Genomic DNA, 11,319 nt, shown 5'->3' on the forward strand with positions numbered 1-11,319 from the left:
GATAGAGGGCCATGAGACTTAGACCTGAGTGCAAAAATGGAGGCTCTAGCACCTTCCAGAGCTGAGATATCGAAACTCAAAAATTCGGCCCGAAAAAAAAAACGACAGTGGTACCCCTTACGTTTTTATTTTTGGGGCGAAAAATTAAGTTTCTTCAATCTTCCTAAAACTGGATTCTGATAGAGGGCCATAGGACTTAGACCTGAGTGCAAAAATGGAGGCTCTAGCCCCTTCCAGAGCTGAGATATCGAAACTCAAAAATTCGGCCTGAAAAAAAAACGACAGTGGTACCCCTTACGTTTTTTTTTTTTCGGGCGAAAAATTAAGTTTCTCCAATCTTCCCAAAACTCTGGATTCTGATAGAGGGCCATGAGACTTAGACCTGAGTGCAAAAATGGAGGCTCTAGCCCCTTCCAGAGCTGAGATATCGAACCTCAGAAATTCGGCCCGAAAAAAAAAACGACAGTGGTACCCCTTACGTTTTTTTTTTCGGGCGAAAAATTAAGTTTTTCGAATCTTCCCAAAACTCTGGATTCTGATAGAGGGCCATGAGACTTAGACCTGAGTGCAAAAATGGAGGCTCTAGCCCCTTCCAGAGCTGAGATATCGAAACTCAAAAATTCAGCCCGAAAAAAAAAACGACAGTGGTACCCCTTACGTTTTTTTTTTTCAGGCGAAAAATTAAGTTTCTCCAATCTTCCCAAAACTCTGGATTCTGATAGAGGGCCATGAGACTTAGACCTGAGTGCAAAAATGGAGGTTCTAACCCCTTCCAGAGCTGAGATATCGAAACTCAAAAATTCAGCCCGAAAAAAAACGACAGTGGTACCCCTTTCGTTGTTTTTTTTCGGGCGAAAAATTAAGTTTCTCCAATCTTCCCAAAACTCTGGATTTTGATAGAGGGCCATGAGACTTAGACCTGAGTGCAAAAATGGAGGCTCTAGCACCTTCCAGAGCTGAGATATCGAAACTCAAAAATTCGGCCCGAAAAAAAAAACGACAGTGGTACCCCTTACGTTTTTTTTTTTGGGCGAAAAATTAAGTTTCTCCAATCTTCCTAAAACTGGATTCTGATAGAGGGCCATGGGACTTAGACCTGAGTGCAAAAATGGAGGCTCTAGCCCCTTCCAGAGCTGAGATATCGAAACTCAAAAATTCGGCCTGAAAAAAAAACGACAGTGGTACCCCTTACGTTTTGTTTTTTTTCGGGCGAAAAATTAAGTTTCTCCAATCTTCCCAAAACTCTGGATTCTGATAGAGGGCCATGAGACTTAGACCTGAGTGCAAAAATGGAGGCTCTAGCACCTTCCAGAGCTGAGATATCGAAACTCAAAAATTCGGCCCGAAAAATAAAAACGACAGTGGTACCCCTTACGTTTTTTTTTTTCGGGCGAAAAATTAAGTTTCTCCAATCTTCCCAAAACTCTGGATTCTGATAGAGGGCCATGAGACTTAGACCTGAGTGCAAAAATGGAGGCTCTAGCCCCTTCCAGAGCTGAGATATCGAAACTCAAAAATTCGGCCCAAAAAAAAAAACGACAGTGGTACCCCTTACTTTTTTTTTTTTTTTGGGCGAAAAATTAAGTTTCTCCAATCTTCCCAAAACTCTGGATTCTGATAGAGGGCAATGAGACTTAGACCTGAGTGCAAAAATGGAGGCTCTAGCCCCTTCCAGAGCTGAGATATCGAAACTCAGAAATTCGGCCCGAAAAAAAAAAACAACAGTGGTACCGCTTACGTTTTTTTTTTTCGGTTGAAAAATTAATTTTCTCCAATCTTCCCAAAACTCTGGATTCTGATAGAGGGCCATGAGACTTAGACCCGAGTGCAAAAATGGAGGCTCTAGCCCCTTCCAGAGCTGAGATATCGAAACTCAAAAATTCGGCCTGAAAAAAAAAAACGACAGTGGTACCCCTTACGTGTTTTTTTTTTCGGGCGAAAAATTAAGTTTCTCCAATCTTCCCAAAACTCTGGATTCTGATAGAGGGCCATGAGACTTAAACCTGAGTGCCAAAATGGAGGCTCTTGCCCCTTCCAGAGCTGAGATATCGAAACTCAAAAATTCGGCCCGAAAAAAAAACGACAGTGGTACCCCTTACGTTTTTTTTTTCGGGCGAAAAATTAAGTTTCTCGGATCTTCCCAAAACTCTGGATTCTGATAGAGGGCCATGAGACTTAGACCTGAGTGCAAAAATGGAGGCTCTAGCCCCTTCCAGAGCTGAGATATCGAAACTCAAAAATTCGGCCCGAAAAAAAAACGACAGTGGTACCCCTTACGTTTTTTTTTTTCGGGCGAAAAATTAAGTTTCTTGAATCTTCCCAAAACTCTGGATTCTGATAGAGGGCCATGAGACTTAGACCTGAGTGCAAAAATGGAGGCTCTAGCCCCTTCCAGAGCTGAGATATCGAAACTCAAAAATTCGGCCCGAAAAAAAAACGACAGTGGTACCCCTTACGTTTTTTTTTTTCAGGCGAAAAATTAAGTTTCTCCAATCTTCCCAAAACTCTGGATTCTGATAGAGGGCCATGAGACTTAGACCTGAGTGCAAAAATGGAGGTTCTAACCCCTTCCAGAGCTGAGATATCGAAACTCAAAAATTCAGCCCGAAAAAAAACGACAGTGGTACCCCTTTCGTTGTTTTTTTCGGGCGAAAAATTAAGTTTCTCCAATCTTCCCAAAACTCTGGATTTTGATAGAGGGCCATGAGACTTAGACCTGAGTGCAAAAATGGAGGCTCTAGCACCTTCCAGAGCTGAGATATCGAAACTCAAAAATTCGGCCCGAAAAAAAAAACGACAGTGGTACCCCTTACGGTTTTTTTTTGGGGCGAAAAATTAAGTTTCTCCAATCTTCCTAAAACTGGATTCTGATAGAGGGCCATAGGACTTAGACCTGAGTGCAAAAATGGAGGCTCTAGCCCCTTCCAGAGCTGAGATATCGAAACTCAAAAATTCGGCCTGAAAAAAAAACGACAGTGGTACCCCTTACGTTTTTTTTTTTCGGGCGAAAAATTAAGTTTCTCCAATCTTCCCAAAACTCTGGATTCTGATAGAGGGCCATGAGACTTAGACCTGAGTGCAAAAATGGAGGCTCTAACCCCTTCCAGAGCTAAGATATCGAAACTCAAAAATTCGGCCCGAAAAAAAAAACGACAGTGGTACCCCTTACGTTTTTTTTTTTCGGGCGAAAAATTAAGTTTCTCCAATCTTCCCAAAACTCTGGATTCTGATAGAGGGCCATGAGACTTAGACCTGAGTGCAAAAATGGAGGCTCTAGACCCTTCCAGAGCTGAGATATCGAAACTCAAAAATTCGACCCGAAAAAAAAAAACGACAGTGGTACCCCTTACGTTTTTTTTTTTTTTGGGCGAAAAATTAAGTTTCTCCAATCTTCCCAAAACTCTGGATTCTGATAGAGGGCCATGAGACTTAGACCTGAGTGCAAAAATGGAGGCTCTAGCCCCTTCCAGAGCTGAGATATCGAAACTCAGAAATTCGGCCCGAAAAAAAAAACGACAGTGGTACCCCTTACGTTTTTTTTTTCAGGCGAAAAATTAAGTTTCTCCAATCTTCCCAAAACTCTGGATTCTGATAGAGGGCCATGAGACTTAGACCTGAGTGCAAAAATGGAGGTTCTAACCCCTTCCAGAGCTGAGATATCGAAACTCAAAAATTCAGCCCGAAAAAAAACGACAGTGGTACCCCTTTCGTTGTTTTTTTTCGGGCGAAAAATTAAGTTTCTCCAATCTTCCCAAAACTCTGGATTTTTATAGAGGGCCATGAGACTTAGACCTGAGTGCAAAAATGGAGGCTCTAGCACCTTCCAGAGCTGAGATATCGAAACTCAAAAATTCGGCCCGAAAAAAAAAACGACAGTGGTACCCCTTACGGTTTTTTTTTTTCGGGCGAAAAATTAAGTTTCTCCAATCTTCCCAAAACTCTGGATTCTGATAGAGGGCCATGAGACTTAGACCTGAGTGCAAAAATGGAGGCTCTAGCCCCTTCCAGAGCTGAGATATCGAAACTCAAAAATTCGGCCCGAAAAATAAAAACGACAGTGGTACCCATTACGTTTTTTTTTGGGCGAAAAATTAAGTTTCTCCAATCTTCCCAAAACTCTGGATTCTGATAGAGGGCCATGAGACTTAGACCTGAGTGCAAAAATGGAGGCTCTAGCCCCTTCCAGAGCTGAGATATCGAAACTCAAAAATTCGGCCCGAAAAAAAAAACGACAGTGGTACCCCTTACGTTTTTTTTTTTTCAGGCGAAAAATTAAGTTTCTCCAATCTTCCCAAAACTCTGGATTCTGATAGAGGGCCATGAGACTTAGACCTGAGTGCAAAAATGGAGGCTCTAGCCCCTTCCAGAGCTGAGATATCGAAACTCAGAAATTCGGCCCGAAAAAAAAAACGACAGTGGTACCCCTTACGTTTTTTTTTTCAGGCGAAAAATTAAGTTTCTCCAATCTTCCCAAAACTCTGGATTCTGATAGAGGGCCATGAGACTTAGACCTGAGTGCAAAAATGGAGGCTCTAGCCCCTTCCAGAGCTGAGATATCGAAACTCAAAAATTCGGCCCGAAAAAAAAAACGACAGTGGTACCCCTTACGTTTTTTTTTTTTCAGGCGAAAAATTAAGTTTCTCCAATCTTCCCAAAACTCTGGATTCTGATAGAGGGCCATGAGACTTAGACCTGAGTGCAAAAATGGAGGCTCTAGCCCCTTCCAGAGCTGAGATATCGAAACTCAGAAATTCGGCCCGAAAAAAAAAAACGACAGTGGTACCCCTTACGTTTTTTTTTTCAGGCGAAAAATTAAGTTTCTCCAATCTTCCCAAAACTCTGGATTCTGATAGAGGGCCATGAGACTTAGACCTGAGTGCAAAAATGGAGGCTCTAGCCCCTTCCAGAGCTGAGATATCGAAACTCAAAAATTCGGCCCAAAAAAAAAAACGACAGTGGTACCCCTTACGTTTTTTTTTTTCAGGCGAAAAATTAAGTTTCTCCAATCTTCCCAAAACTCTGGATTCTGATAGAGGGCCATGAGACTTAGACCTGAGTGCAAAAATGGAGGTTCTAACCCCTTCCAGAGCTGAGATATCGAAACTCAAAAATTCAGCCCGAAAAAAAACGACAGTGGTACCCCTTTCGTTGTTTTTTTTCGGGCGAAAAATTAAGTTTCTCCAATCTTCCCAAAACTCTGGATTTTGATAGAGGGCCATGAGACTTAGACCTGAGTGCAAAAATGGAGGCTCTAGCACCTTCCAGAGCTGAGATATCGAAACTCAAAAATTCGGCCCGAAAAAAAAAACGACAGTGGTACCCCTTACGGTTTTTTTTTCGGGCGAAAAATTAAGTTTCTCCAATCTTCCCAAAACTCTGGATTCTGATAGAGGGCCATGAGACTTAGACCTGAGTGCAAAAATGGAGGCTCTAGCCCCTTCCAGAGCTGAGATATCGAAACTCAAAAATTCGGCCCGGAAAAAAAAACGACAGTGGTACCCCTTACGTTTTTTTTTTTCAGGCGAAAAATTAAGTTTCTCCAATCTTCCCAAAACTCTAGATTCTGATAGAGGGCCATGAGACTTAGACCTGAGTGCAAAAATGGAGGCTCTAGCCCCTTCCAGAGCTGAGATATCGAAACTCAAAAATTCGGCCCGAAAAATAAAAACGACAGTGGTACCCCTTACGTTTTTTTTTGGGCGAAAAATTAAGTTTCTCCAATCTTCCCAAAACTCTGGATTCTGATAGAGGGCCATGAGACTTAGACCTGAGTGCAAAAATGGAGGCTCTAGCCCCTTCCAGAGCTGAGATATCGAAACTCAAAAATTCGGCCCGAAAAAAAAAACGACAGTGGTACCCCTTACGTTTTTTTTTTTTTGGGCGAAAAATTAAGTTTCTCCAATCTTCCCAAAACTCTGGATTCTGATAGAGGGCCATGAGACTTAGACCTGAGTGCAAAAATGGAGGCTCTAGCCCCTTCCAGAGCTGAGATATCGAAACTCAGAAATTCGGCCCGAAAAAAAAAACGACAGTGGTACCCCTTACGTTTTTTTTTTCAGGCGAAAAATTAAGTTTCTCCAATCTTCCCAAAACTCTGGATTCTGATAGAGGGCCATGAGACTTAGACCTGAGTGCAAAAATGGAGGCTCTAGCCCCTTCCAGAGCTGAGATATCGAAACTCAAAAATTCGGCCCAAAAAAAAAAACGACAGTGGTACCCCTTACGTTTTTTTTTTCAGGCGAAAAATTAAGTTTCTCCAATCTTCCCAAAACTCTGGATTCTGATAGAGGGCCATGAGACTTAGACCTGAGTGCAAAAATGGAGGTTCTAACCCCTTCCAGAGCTGAGATATCGAAACTCAAAAATTCAGCCCGAAAAAAAACGACAGTGGTACCCCTTTCGTTGTTTTTTTTCGGGCGAAAAATTAAGTTTCTCCAATCTTCCCAAAACTCTGGATTTTGATAGAGGGCCATGAGACTTAGACCTGAGTGCAAAAATGGAGGCTCTAGCACCTTCCAGAGCTGAGATATCGAAACTCAAAAATTCGGCCCGAAAAAAAAAAACGACAGTGGTACCCCTTACGTTTTTTTTTTCGGGCGAAAAATTAAGTTTCTCCAATCTTCCCAAAACTCTGGATTCTGATAGAGGGCCATGAGACTTAGACCTGAGTGCAAAAATGGAGGCTCTAGCCCCTTCCAGAGCTGAGATATCGAAACTCAAAAATTCGGCCCGGAAAAAAAAACGACAGTGGTACCCCTTACGTTTTTTTTTTTCAGGCGAAAAATTAAGTTTCTCCAATCTTCCCAAAACTCTAGATTCTGATAGAGGGCCATGAGACTTAGACCTAAGTGCAAAAATGGAGGCTCTAGCCCCTTCCAGAGCTGAGATATCGTAACTCAAAAATTCGGCCCGGAAAAAAAAACGACAGTGGTACCCCTTACGTTTTTTTTTTTCAGGCGAAAAATTAAGTTTCTCCAATCTTCCCAAAACTCTGGATTCTGATAGAGGGCCATGAGACTTAGACCTGAGTGCAAAAATGGAGGCTCTAGCCCCTTCCAGAGCTGAGATATCGAAACTCAAAAATTCAGCCCGAAAAAAAACGACAGTGGTACCCCTTTCATTGTTTTTTTTTTCGGGCGAAAAATTAAGTTTCTCCAATCTTCCCAAAACTCTGGATTTTGATAGAGGGTCATGAGACTTAGACCTGAGTTCAAAAATGGAGGCTCTAGCACCTTCCAGAGCTGAGATATCGAAACTCAAAAATTCGGCCCGAAAAAAAAAAACGACAGTGGTACCCCTTACGTTTTTTTTTTTGGGCGAAAAATTAAGTTTCTCCAATCTTCCTAAAACTGGATTCTGATAGAGGGCCATGGGACTTAGACCTGAGTGCAAAAATGGAGGCTCTAGCCCCTACCAGAGCTGAGATATCGAAACTCAAAAATTCGGCTTGAAAAAAAAACGACAGTGGTACCCCTTACGTTTTTTTTTTTCGGGCGAAAAATTAAGTTTCTCCAATCTTCCCAAAACTCTGGATTCTGATAGAGGGCCATGAGACTTAGACCTGAGTGCAAAAATGGAGGCTCTAGCCCCTTCCAGAGCTGAGATATCGAAACTCAGAAATTCGGCCCGAAAAAAAAAACGACAGTGGTACCCCTTACGTTTTTTTTTTCAGGCGAAAAATTAAGTTTCTCCAATCTTCCCAAAACTCTGGATTCTGATAGAGGGCCATGAGACTTAGACCTGAGTGCAAAAATGGAGGTTATAACCCCTTCCAGAGCTGAGATAACGAAACTCAAAAATTCAGCCCGAAAAAAAACGACAGTGGTACCCCTTTCGTTGTTTTTTTTTTCGGGCGAAAAATTAAGTTTCTCCAATCTTCCTAAAACTGGATTCTGATAGAGGGCCATGGGACTTAGACCTGAGTGCAAAAATGGAGGCTCTAGCCCCTTCCAGAGCTGAGATATCGAAACTCAAAAATTCGGCTTGAAAAAAAAACGACAGTGGTACCCCTTACGTTTTTTTTTTTTTTCAGGCGAAAAATTAAGTTTCTCCAATCTTCCCAAAACTCTGGATTCTGATAGAGGGCCATGAGACTTAGACCTGAGTGCAAAAATGGAGGCTCTAGCCCCTTCCAGAGCTGAGATATCGAAACTCAAAAATTTGGCCCGAAAAAAAAAAACGACAGTGGTACCCCTTACGTTTTTTTTTTCGGGCGAAAAATTAAGTTTCTCCAATCTTCCCAAAACTCTGGATTCTGATAGAGGACCATGAGACTTAGACCTGAGTGCAAAAATGGAGGCTCTAGCCCCTTCCAGAGCTGAAATATCGAAACTCAAAAATTCTGCCCGAAAAAAAAAACGACAGTGGTACCCCTTACGTTTTTTTTTTCCGGGCGAAAAATTAAGTTTCTCCAATCTTCCCAAAACTCTGGATTCTGATAGAGGGCCATGAGACTTAGACTTGAGTGCAAAAATGGAGGCTCTAGCCCCTTCCAGAGCTGAGATATTGAAACTCAAAAATTCGGCCCGAAAAAAAAACGACAGTGGTACCCCTTACGTTTTTTTTTTTTCGGGCGAAAAATTAAGTTTCTCCAATCTTCCCAAAACTCTGGATTCTGATAGAGGGCCATGAGACTTAGACCTGAGTGCAAAAATGGAGGCTCTAGCCCCTTCCAGAGCTGAGATATCGAAACTCAAAAATTCGGCCCGAAAAAAAACGACAGTGGTACCCCTTACGTTTTTTTTTTTTTCGGGCGAAAAATTAAGTTTCTCCAATCTTCCCAAAACTCTGGATTCTGATAGAGGGCCATGAGACTTAGACTTGAGTGCAAAAATGGAGGCTCTGATGGCAGAACAATCCGAAAACACATTAAATAACAGTACAGCCCATTGAAGAGATGCATGACTATCCCTCACAGCCTCGCTTTCATTCTCATTAAAAATCAAAGATGGCGCTGCCGTGAATATAAGGCGTATGCGTCTTTATACCATGGTCTGGGTGAATACTCGATTCTGATTGGCTGCAGGGTGTCCGTTTAAAAGTGATAGAGGACACCTAGTAAAGTAGTTCTGGTGAAACTGCCTGTTTACCATTCGTAATGAATAAATAAATGCGCTGCCTACAACGGCTGTGAGTAACCATAGCAACAGGCAGTCACATGCTCTATCATCTAACGTTAGATATCCTAATACAACAATGAGCGACTTCGTGCTATTTCTTTTAACATTTATGGAGAATATGGCAACTTTGACGACTGGTATGCTGCTGAAGAAAGAAAAAATGTAGCTAAATAAAACGGAGAAAATTACACCGCTGCTGCTCTGCTCCATTGAACTCTATTGGTAACGACGTAACTTGCGACCATAGTTGGATAACGATGCTTTCGGGAAACGCACCCCTGAATGAGACCCTGCGGGAGTTTTACGCAGCTGTCCAGACAACCAAGGCAGGAGAAGGCTGAACGTTACAGCGTTTCAAGCCTAAGGAGCCTGAGGCAAATGACCCTCTCTTTGATCTGATTAATTTATTACCCTCTATAACGTTAAGCGCAAATCGCTGGAGATCAGAGCTAATTGTTTTTTTATTGTTGTTTGATTAATTGTTTTATGTGTAATAAAAAAAAACTATGCCTACCTTTGTGTTTCATGAAAAAAAAAATGCATTTGTGAACCTTTTGCGGCAACTTTGACGACTGGTATGCTGTAGGTCGACTCTCCGATGCTGGACTGGAGAGCCGTCAAATAATGAGGCCATCGATGCGAGAGCAGTCTGCGGGCGGCTCCGTCTGTCCGTCAGAGACGAAGCTGGAGCAACTGTCTGCATCAAGTGCCCATCCTGGGCAGTAGTAACGTTACCCAGCTTTTGTGGATCCTTTTCTGACTGGCCGACTTTTTCAATTTGCACTATAAATGGAAACGTTGAAATTAATTGTAAATAAAAAAGCTAGAATGTAGCTAGGCAAATGACCCTCTCTTTGATCTGATTAATTTATTGCCCTATATAAGCGCAAATCGCTGGTGCTCAGAACTAATTGTTTGTTTGTTTTTTTGTGTTTTTCTGATTTTTGTTTGATTAATTGTTTTATGTGTAATAAAAAAATAACTATGTCTACCTGTGTTTCATGAAAAAAAAAATGCATTTTTGAACCTGAAGGGTTCTACAAGCTGAGCGGACTATAAATATCTCCGGTTGCTGAATAAACCGTCAGGCAAGTTATTATTTGTAAAAACTAGATTTAGCCTAATTAAAATATAAACTAATGTTTTAAAAATGTTTTATTTGGCAAGTGACCATGGTATAAGCGGGTTAATGCCCTCTGAGGTGTCCATTGTTAGGTTTTAATGGACTTCGTCCTCCGCTGCACGTCGGCCGGTTCACGCCTCGCCGTCGTCCATTAAAACTTGACAATGGACACCTCGTCGGGCATTAACCCTTACTGATAGCACGCCAAAAAATGGAAATACGAATTGGCGTGTCATACACACGCTACTTCATGAGCTCAGTCTGCTTTGAGAAATGAAGTGATGTGCAGCATGAGTAAAATAGTGCTTTTGACATTGGGTTAATGTAAACCTGTTGTAGGAGAGCTACAAAATAAAAACAGCCTAGGCACTTTAAAAAACTAATGGAAATGTTGATAGTGCACAAATCATTTTTTGATGCTTATTCAAACCTACCTACCTAGATCACTCACATCAGCTAGAAACACCAAGGGTTCACTCTAAGCATGGAGAGTCTGCTTTTAGCTATTATGCCAACAGCATGGAACCAGCTTCCAGAAGAGATCAGGTGAGCTCCTACAGTAGTCACATTTAAATCCAGGCTCAAAACACATCTGTTTAGCTGTGCATTTTGCCACTGTTCGTCCGACTGTTACTGCGTACTACGTTTTATTTTTGATTCTAAATTGTTTTAATTATTTACTGTATTTTATTTTTATAATTATTTTTATTTTTCATGTTTTATTCTAAACTGTTCTAATTATTCTGATTACTTTTGATTATTTAATTTTTTCTATGTAAAGCACTTTGAATTGCCATTGTGTATGAAATATGCTATATAAATAAACTTGCCTTACCTACCTACCAGTATTAACTTTCACATGCAGTTACACATTAACCTACCTACCTACCTACCAGTATTAAATAAAAAAATTATCAAACAACCCCTACAACCCCACATGTTGTTTGAGAGGGTTTCAAGAAAGATCCTCCTCACTCCTCCAAAAACAAACTCCAGCATATTCAGGTGTCAGACATGACTGGATCTTCAAACGGCACAGGGTTCTGTGGTCAGATGAGACTAAAAAAAGAGCTTTTT

Source organism: Pimephales promelas, chromosome 9 (assembly GCF_988280905.1).
Source record: "Pimephales promelas chromosome 9, fPimPro1.hap1.1, whole genome shotgun sequence".
In the NCBI taxonomy this organism is placed as follows: Eukaryota; Metazoa; Chordata; class Actinopteri; order Cypriniformes; family Leuciscidae; genus Pimephales; species Pimephales promelas.